The following is a 9,485-nucleotide window of genomic DNA, read 5'->3' as shown; positions in this document are numbered from 1 at the left end:
ATCACATCCTTCCAGCAGACAAAATGCGGTGGGAGCATTTATATATAAATATATATCTATAGCAGGGGAGGCTGATGGAGGTCGACAATCAGAGGACGGGCTCATTGTAACGGACTACACTAGAGGCACATACTGAAGCCCATGTCCCTTCCATGCACCTGACCCCACACATTAAACACTCTCAAGACTGTAGGTATGTCCCACCTACAGAGAAGCCTACGGCTCCCTAGACTACACATCATAAATACTCATCAATCTCTGAACATTGACAAAGCAGCCAAACCGTCCGTCTCAATTCAGTGCTAATAAAAGCAAGATCAATGTCCGTCTGTCTCAGTCCATTCATCCGTCCTTATCAATACAATACGCGCTCTTGTCGCGGCGCTGCGGCCAGGCGCATTCCGCTGCCCGTGTGTGTGTGCGTGTGTGTGTGTGTGTGTGTGTGTGTGTGTGTGTGTGTGTGTGTGTGTGTGTGTGTGTGTGTGTGCGTGCGTGACTGAGTAGCGAGCGCCCGGTCAGGACGCGCGGCTGTCGTTCCCGTTACTCTGGGAATTCCCTACGTCATTCCTTAATCCATCTCCTCGACAAGACGCAGACCTCTAATCAATTCAATCAATTCCACTTCGTTTGTATTGTGATAATAATTAATAACGCATGCAGAAACATGAACACCAACCGAACGTTGCGGTTTGGCTATAATGACCGGTTACCGTTTTTCAATTCCCTACCTTAATCATCATTACCTACATTACCGATGATGATGATGATGATGATGATGATGATGATGATGATGATGATGACGATGATGAACCAGTGCGATCATATTAACCAGGGGTGCATGCATACATAAAGGTGGTATGGTTGGTTTACCTTTTTGCGCAGAGGTGCGAGAATGAGCTGGGGGGAATGAGAAACGACGTGACACACAGCTCCGTTTTCCGCAGCTCAAGATGACACAATAACCGTGAAGCTCCGATGGCTCCGGTGCAGTCTGGTGGATGACGGACGGGCGGGGTACCGCTGTAAGGCCCGGGTGGGTCCACGGACGGTATCAGTGTAGAGGCAGCAGCCTGGACCTGGAGTCACGTACGGCCACGGTATCCCCCCTCCTCCTCCCGCTCCTCCGGTGGGCAACTGCGCAGGCCTCCTTGAATCACCGTGTCCCCGATGCGCGCCGCGTTATCATGACCATCTCCCTTCTTCTCCATCGACTCCCGAGTCCCGTTACTCCGGTGCTTTCTGTCCCCGGGCCGGTCCGTGTTCTCTGCAGCAATGCGTTACCACGTCCTCGGTGCTGCTAAATGTCCTCTCCGTCTCTTCTCCTCCCAGATGTTGAAATCAGAATAGCCCCCCGTCGTCCCGCAAGTACTGGTGGTCTTAATGCGGGTTTGGAGCCAGACCTACCGAGTAAGATGGCGTATAATAAAATGATTCTGGTTCCGAGCCGTCGGTCCAACAGGGGTCATTATGCATAAGCGCCAGCCGAGGGAGAGAGAGAGCGGTGCTCTCTGTTGATATCATGTTCATACGGTTTATTAGGGAGAGAGAGTGGGCGGTGACTTAAAGGGGATAGACCCGTCCCGTAGAGACCGTTTGTGCACGTGTGTGTGTGTGTGTGTATCTCTGTGTGTGTGTGTGTGTGTGTGTATCTGTGTGTGTGTGTGTGTGTGTGCGTGTTTGTGTGTGTGTGTATCTGTGCGTGTGTATCTGTGTGTGTGTGTGTGTGTGTGTGTGTGTGTGTGTGTGTGTGTGTGTGTGTGTGTGAGTGTGAGTGTGAGTGCTAATGGATACATGACATTTTCTAAATACCGTGAATTATCTTGGGACAGGGTTTCATTAAAAGTTAAAACGTGATTGTGTCCTTGTGTCTCTAATGGTCAAGGTTGTTCTATTCTAGAGAAAGTTATGACATGTCAGTCGTACTCTGTCCCCTGGTCTAAATGTACTGTGTCACATGTCTCTGTGTAGGACATCATCTCTGGGTCAACTGAACTTCAATTCAGTCAATTCAGGACGTTAATTGATATTACAATTGAATGATTGCAATTAGGGCTTTTTTCAATGTTTACTCAATACACAAAAAAAGCTTTTATGGAATGGAATGGACTTTATTTGTCATTGCTACAGTACAAGTACCAAACAACGAAATTTAGGAGGGGTGGCTCCCCTGGTGTTAGGAAAGGAAAAAGAAAACACATTTTAGAAAAAGCATAGATGCATAAAATCACAAGAAGGTAAGGAGCTGGTTTACATCAATAAAGGCTATGTACATGTGTATAGAGTAGAGTAGAGTAGATATCGCTACAGTATATAAGTAAAAGGAGAAACTTATAAACTATAAGGTATACAGGATACTAGGATCACAACAATCACTACAAACAGTTCAAGAAATAAGAAAGCCCAGAAGTCAGGGACACAGACTTTCCTTACATGGATTGTACATTGTAAATACTGCAGCGTTCACCTCTATATCTCTCTATGGATGTCACAGTTATTGCAAAAATACTTGCAGTGTCATAGTTCAAACTGTTATTATTATATATAAATTATTCAAGAAATACAGCAACATTTAAGATAGTGATACAAATATTTCTCTGACCACTCATAGAACACACACCCCCTTGCATGTCTCCTTCTTAAGGTTGTAGCACTGGAAGTATATTTCACCATGTCCTATGTGCCAAAAGGTCATGCAAAACACAATTAAATAATTCATGTTCTCACTCAATTTCAAATGAGCATAATTGGCATGAACTCAACTACAGTGTCATTCTGTCCCAAATTCTGATGTCCATATTATGTACGCACTGTGCTCAACAGATTGTTGATTTGACAATAATCTTACTCTTTAATTGGCCCCCACACATGATTTGAGATCTATTCCCAAAGTTCTAGAGTCATTTTGAATTTAAGTCCTCCAGTAACACGGGCTTTCACAAATGGTTGAGCATCTTTGTAATAGATATCTATTCCTGGTGCTATTCCTTGTATCTTTACTATTATCATTGCCTTTATATATACATTTACATTATACAAATATACAAATATACATTTGTGTAAAAACGTCTTCGTGACAATCTTTTGAATCAGGCTTGCCTATTGCAAACTTGTAATCATAGATGTTACTGTCAAATGGCACAGAGAACAAGATTCTGACTGAGCTTGGTCTGAAGAGCCTTCTCTGTTGATGCTGTGTGTGATCAGACCAGATGTACCGGTTGGAAACAACCCTCCTCTACTGGTGAATGCTATGACTGCAGCAGAGTCCTGGGGCTTAATCATAGTGGGAGGACATTCCAGGTGGGTTCCACGGCTCATCCACAGACTATCAGTAGAGGAACATTGGATACATTCTAAATTGCAATCAAACAAGCATTCAGACCATTCAGTCCAATGACATAGAAAATAGAAGTAGGGCCAGATTCAAACACAGGTAAGGCAGATTACATCTCTAACAGTCCCACTCACCTGTAGTCTTCCAGGACGAAGGATGTGCATGTATTTTTTAAATGTATTATAATACTTCGACTCTTGGCTTTGACCTCAAATAGTCCATACTGAAAAAGAAGGGTTTGGTTTTGAACCAAATTCATCACTGCATGACTGCATACACTTATAATAACTTGTACTATATTTAGCTGTTTTAACAGTTGATTAAAGACAATCAGTGGCCTCATTACATGTATAGTCCCCTACAAATGGCCTAGACGCTAAAACTACCAACAAACCATCAACTGCAACTATTTACACTAAATGCTACAAAGTAAGCATGACACCTTTCTGCACATTTTAAAGCAAGGTTTCTTTTTATTTTCCTTTTTCAGAGTTGCTAAATGATAAAAAAGGAAAATAGCCCTGTGCAAAAGTTTGGGAACCCTTTTGCATTATTCTTTGTTACCTTTTGAGAAGATGATTACTAAGGCCCGTCAGACCAAGGTGATTTACTCGTTAGGGCTTCAATGAGTCAGGTGAATATAATTCCAGGGTTGAACTATTATGAAGTAACTCTAAGCCAGGGGTGCTCATTACGTCGATCGCGATCGACCGGTCGATCGCGAAGGTAGTGTGGGTAGATCACACGGCATTGAAAAAAAAAAATAAAATTTTTTTTTTTTTTTTTTTTTTTTTTTTTTGAAAAGTAGCCGGGGACGCCTCCCGTCTGGACCACACAGGAGAGGGCATCACTCAGCCCCGCGCCGCCTCACAACACACACACACACACACACACACACACACACAGACAAGCACACACACACACAGACAGACAGACAGACAGACACAAGCACACACACATGCACACACAGACAGACAGACAGACACACACACACACACACACACACACACACAGACAGACAGACACAGACAGACAGACAGACAGACAGACAGACAGACAGACAGACACACTCACACACACACACACACACACTCCGCCGCCCGGAGACGTCGATGGCACCTGGCTTGGCACTGGCCAGTCTGGTGTAAACCACTCAGAGCTCCTGAGTTAATGTTAATGTTAATGGACTACCAGTGTGAATATTTGTTATATAGTTTAATAAATCTCTTCTTTGATTTTGAAACAGTGTAGCATGGCCTTAATTTGTTATTATTACAGTACATTTTTGTGTTCGCAGCAATGGCAATATGTTTTATTTGGTTGGTAGATCTTGTTGAGCTGGTAATTTGAAAAGTAGCTCACAAGCCTAAAAAGTGTGAGCACCCCTGCTCTAAGCCTTCTAAAGTATCCGACTGCAGTGGATGTTGTGTCTGGTGTTAAAATCATGGGTTCCTCTAAACACTTGTCCAAGAATGTCAGAATCAAGATAGTTCACTTCCACCATCAAGGAGAAGGCTACCGAAGGCAATCAGAAAATTGGAAATAATTGGAACAATTGAAGTCAAGGCAAGATCTGGAAGACCAAGAAAATGTTCTGATAGAATGGCCCGGGATCTGGTGAGAAATGTTCAGAAGAACCCACACATCACTGCAAAAGAGCTGCAAAAAAGAGTAGCAGACACTAGTTGTTCACAGGACAACAATACAGCGTACCTTAAACAACAAAGACCTACATGGCAGAGTTTCCAGAAAGAAGCCTTTCCTACGACCTCAACACAAAATTAAGCATCTGAAGTATGCAAAAGAAAACCGTGAGAAACCTGAAGCCTATTGGAACAATGTGCTGTGGACTGACAAAATTGAACTTTTTGGCCACAACCAAAGAAGGTATGTTTGGAGAAAAAAGGGTGAAGCATTTGTAGAGAAGAACACCTTGCCAACTGTTAAGCATGGAGGTGGTTTTTAAATTATGCTCTGTAAGGTGTCCTTGAGTGCTCTGAAAGGCGGCTATAAATAAAATGCATTATTATTATTATCCATTATGCTTTGGGGTTGTGTAGCAGCTGAGGGCACAGGCAATATTGTGCGGGTGGAAGGAAGAATGGAATCCACCAAATATCAAGACATATTAGACTATTATAATGTTCGAAGATCAGTCCAGAAATTTAAGTTGAAGAGAGGTTGGGTATTCCAGCAAAACAATGACCCGAAGCATACCTCAAAATCAACCATGAAGTACCTCTAGGAAAGACGGATTAAGGTTTTGGAATGGCCATCACAGTCCCCAGACTTGAATATTATTGAAAATCTGTGGAGATTTGCATGCAAGAAGGCCGAAGAATATTTCTGAGCTAGAGGTTCTGCCAGGGAGAATGGGGGAAAATTCCAAAAACAAGAATCGAAAGACTCTTAGCTGTCTACAGGAAGCGTTTGCAAGCTGTTATAGCCAGAGGAGGAGTTACAAAGTACTAGCTGACAGGGTTTCCAATCTTTTGCACAAGGCCTTTTTCCTTGTTTCATTATTTTGAAACTGCAAAAAAAATACAAATACAAATAAATCTTGCTTTGTTTGTTTAACTTTATACCATTTAGAGGTTAGGTTTGCTTCTTTTCACTTAGCTATTAATTGTAAAAGGCATTTTGACTAGGGGTGCCCACATTTTTGCACCCCACTGTACCTTTAAGTCCATTACAAGCAACAGTAAGAAACTATAGACATACCGGTATATATATACACTCACCAGCCACTTTATTAGGTACACCGTTTCAACTGCTCAAATATCTAATCAGCCAATCACGTGGCTGAAACTCAATGCATTTAGGCATGTAGACTATTATGATCATGGTCAAGACGATCTGCTGAAGTTAAAACCAAGCATCAGAATGGGAAAGAAAGAAAGATTTAATCTGGAATGAAGAATGGTATAAAATATACCACTCCTCATTCCGTTCCATGCATTACAATAAGCCCGTCCTCCGATTTCTACCTCCACCAGCCTCCCCTGATCTCGGTCTTTAGGCGGGTGGATCGAACAGAATGACATTATAACCAGACCTTTTTCCTCATAGTTTTATTTGAACAGCAAGAGTGCTTACAAATTGTACAATTTTCAGTATACATGATATCAACATTGGATTTTAAAAAATGTGAACAATATATAAAAAAACACACCAAAGCAATCTCTTTTTGTCGTGACAATTCTTAAACCTGAGAATAGAATATGCCGGCTGTTCCATGACACATTACCACCCCCAGAGCCCCACCGGACCCCCAACATCCCTTAGACAAGGTCCTTGTGGGTCCAACATCAGTCAGATGCTAAATTATATCTTTACCACAGCAGAGGTGGGGAGGAGGCTGACTATCTCTAGTATTTGATTTGTTTTTCCAAATACTTGAGGTGAGCTTCATTTAGCTTGCCTTTCCAGAGAAGAAAAAACAAGCTCACGTCAAGTACTTGAAAGGAAAAGAATCAAATGTTATTTGGACCTGGGTGTAGTTGAAAGTCACTCTGGGTAGAAACAGCAGAAGTATCAATCACTTGACTATGAAGCCTTTACAGTTTGGTAGCACTTGACTGGAGTTTCATAATAGTCAACATGACAGTTTAATACAGGACAGAATGCATTTCATTACACAAGTAGTGTTATTGTCAAGATCATAATCTCAAATGTTCCCGTGGCGGTTCGGCGACTGTTATTCAATTCATTATAAGCACACGTAAGTGTGTCTTGACATGTGTGCATATATGTTGTTAGGCAACCTGTCAGCTGCATCCTAGTGTTCCATAGGCGTCATGACAACACTAATCTCATAAGCAAGAGTGGGAGGGGCAAATCTACTCACGACAAGAAGAGCTTCTCTAATTGGCTGAACATGAGGAGACACTGCTGTCAATCTCTCTTTAGAAGCCACGGCACGGTCACAGTGAACACCAATAAGAACCACAATCATATCCATAGAAAACATACTGTATGTATGACCACCCAATATCATATCCATAGAAAACATACTGTATGTATGACCACCCAATATCATATCCATAGAAAACATACTGTATGTATGATTGACCACCCAATATCATATCCATAGAAAAACACATTATGACCATTTCTACTGGTTTTACCACAAAGTTTCATCAATATAAACCTGGTCACGACTCACAATTGGAATGACACAGAGAATGTGCGTTCCAAAGCACTAAAACTGCACCACACAGAGACAGACACACTGTACTGCGGTACACATAGAAGCGCTCGCTTATACTACAGTAAAACCTCTGTGCTTGCACTCTTTCTCTCTCTCTCACACACACACACACACACACACACACACACACACACACACACACACACACACACACACACACACACACACACACACACACACACACACACACACACACACACACACACACACACACACACACACACACACACACACACACACAGGTGCAGGTACATTCACAGTGCAGGTTGTCTTCGGGGAGTGTCTTCGGGAGTTTGTGTGTCTGTGTCTGTGTGTGTGTGTGTGTGTGTGTGTATAAGAGAGACGGCAGTGTGTGTTTAGTCCCGGGAGCTAAGAGAAGTATTCTGTAGCGGTAAGCCAGTTAGCATGTGCAGGAGCCGTGTCATTCCTGTCCCCAGCCTGTTTAGTTAAAATGGTCATTAACGTCTAGGGACAGGTCCTGGGGACAGGTCTGGGGGCAGGTCTGGAAGAGGACCAGCAAGGTAGTACTTCCTACACTGCTGTGGCTCCCTAGAGGAGACGGAGAGGACTAGTTGGTCAGAGATGCTGGTCAGTGTGACAGTCTTCTACCCAACAGAGGGAGTGTCCTGGTTGACAGGCAGGTAGCAGAGTGAAAGTATGGAGGGAGGGAGGGACCATGTCGGTAGGAAGGCACTAGCTGATTGGGCCGAGGGACGTCAACAGCAAACTGAGGACAAGAGGTGCTGGTGAGTGTTTTCAAAGATGTATTCTTACACACACACACACACACACACTATACTGTAGGCTATCCAGTGAAATTATGGATGTATAATATGACCTATATATGGTGCCTCATATGAACCAGTGGCCATGGGACTTCTTCCTGTGTTCTACCTCATAAGACTCACTACACCGCCACGACAGCCGGTGACAGTTAAGAGTCAAATAATAAATCACAACAATGTCAGTTTGTCAACCGTACTTAACACTAGGACAGCCGTGCCTATTTCAACTACTCTTAGCACCACCTCAAGGGTCAAATGACCGCAGTCTTTAGAATGGGAATCTGCTACTTACACACGAAGACCACTAGTTGGCGCCTCTTGTAAATTAGCCTGCCTCCTCCACAGAAACACTCCGAAATAGCTTTATATTAGCCTATCCTGATGTGATTTTGAAAATGTAAGGATACTGGGTGGTGGAACACACATATCTAGGAAAAGTCATGAAAGGAGGGTCCTGAAATTTGATCGAGTGCAAAGGTATAACATTTTCTTTACTCACTTGGTCAAATGACCTCACCCATGGCTGTTCTAGTGTTAAATGTTGGATCTAAGACTCTATACCAACCGTCTAAACGTGAGGTAACTCATTAAAGCCAACGGACGTACTAAGTGCTGATGTATTCCAAGAGAATTAAGAGAACTCTGTCAGTGGATGCTAGCTATGAGCAGTTACGTCATTATATCAAGTCAACCAACAGTTTAGCTTGTTCTAAAAGCAGAGTTTCAAGCTTCAGACATACAGTATAACTTATTAGGACATCAAATGCCTTTTGCCTTTTTCAGATGAGAAACAGAACAGGAAATCCTTGTCTAACATCATCTGGCATGGACTCAGTCAACCTCTACTCCACAGTGATGCATAGCCAGGCTGCTCAGGTAGTTATGTTACGTAGTGACAACATTACAAGACACCACCCCGAGTGGTCGGAGTGTGAAATGGCATCTTTATTTATTTTAAGTCTGGGAATGTACGGAATCTGGCTATTTCCCTATCCTTTAAAGCAACATCGTTACAGTATAAAACCCAGTAGCAGCCGCAACTGAACAAGCTCAACTGTGAGTGACGGGGCTAAGGACCAATGGGCATGGAGGTGTAACCGATAGCAACACAGGGGGAGGAGGTGGTCAAACATCCGTCCATATTTAACAGTAAGAG

This window comes from Nansenia antarctica, assembly GCF_963989245.1.
Source record: "Nansenia antarctica genome assembly, chromosome: 7".
Taxonomy (NCBI): Eukaryota; Metazoa; Chordata; class Actinopteri; order Argentiniformes; family Microstomatidae; genus Nansenia; species Nansenia antarctica.
Note: the sequence above shows the minus strand (reverse complement) of the source record.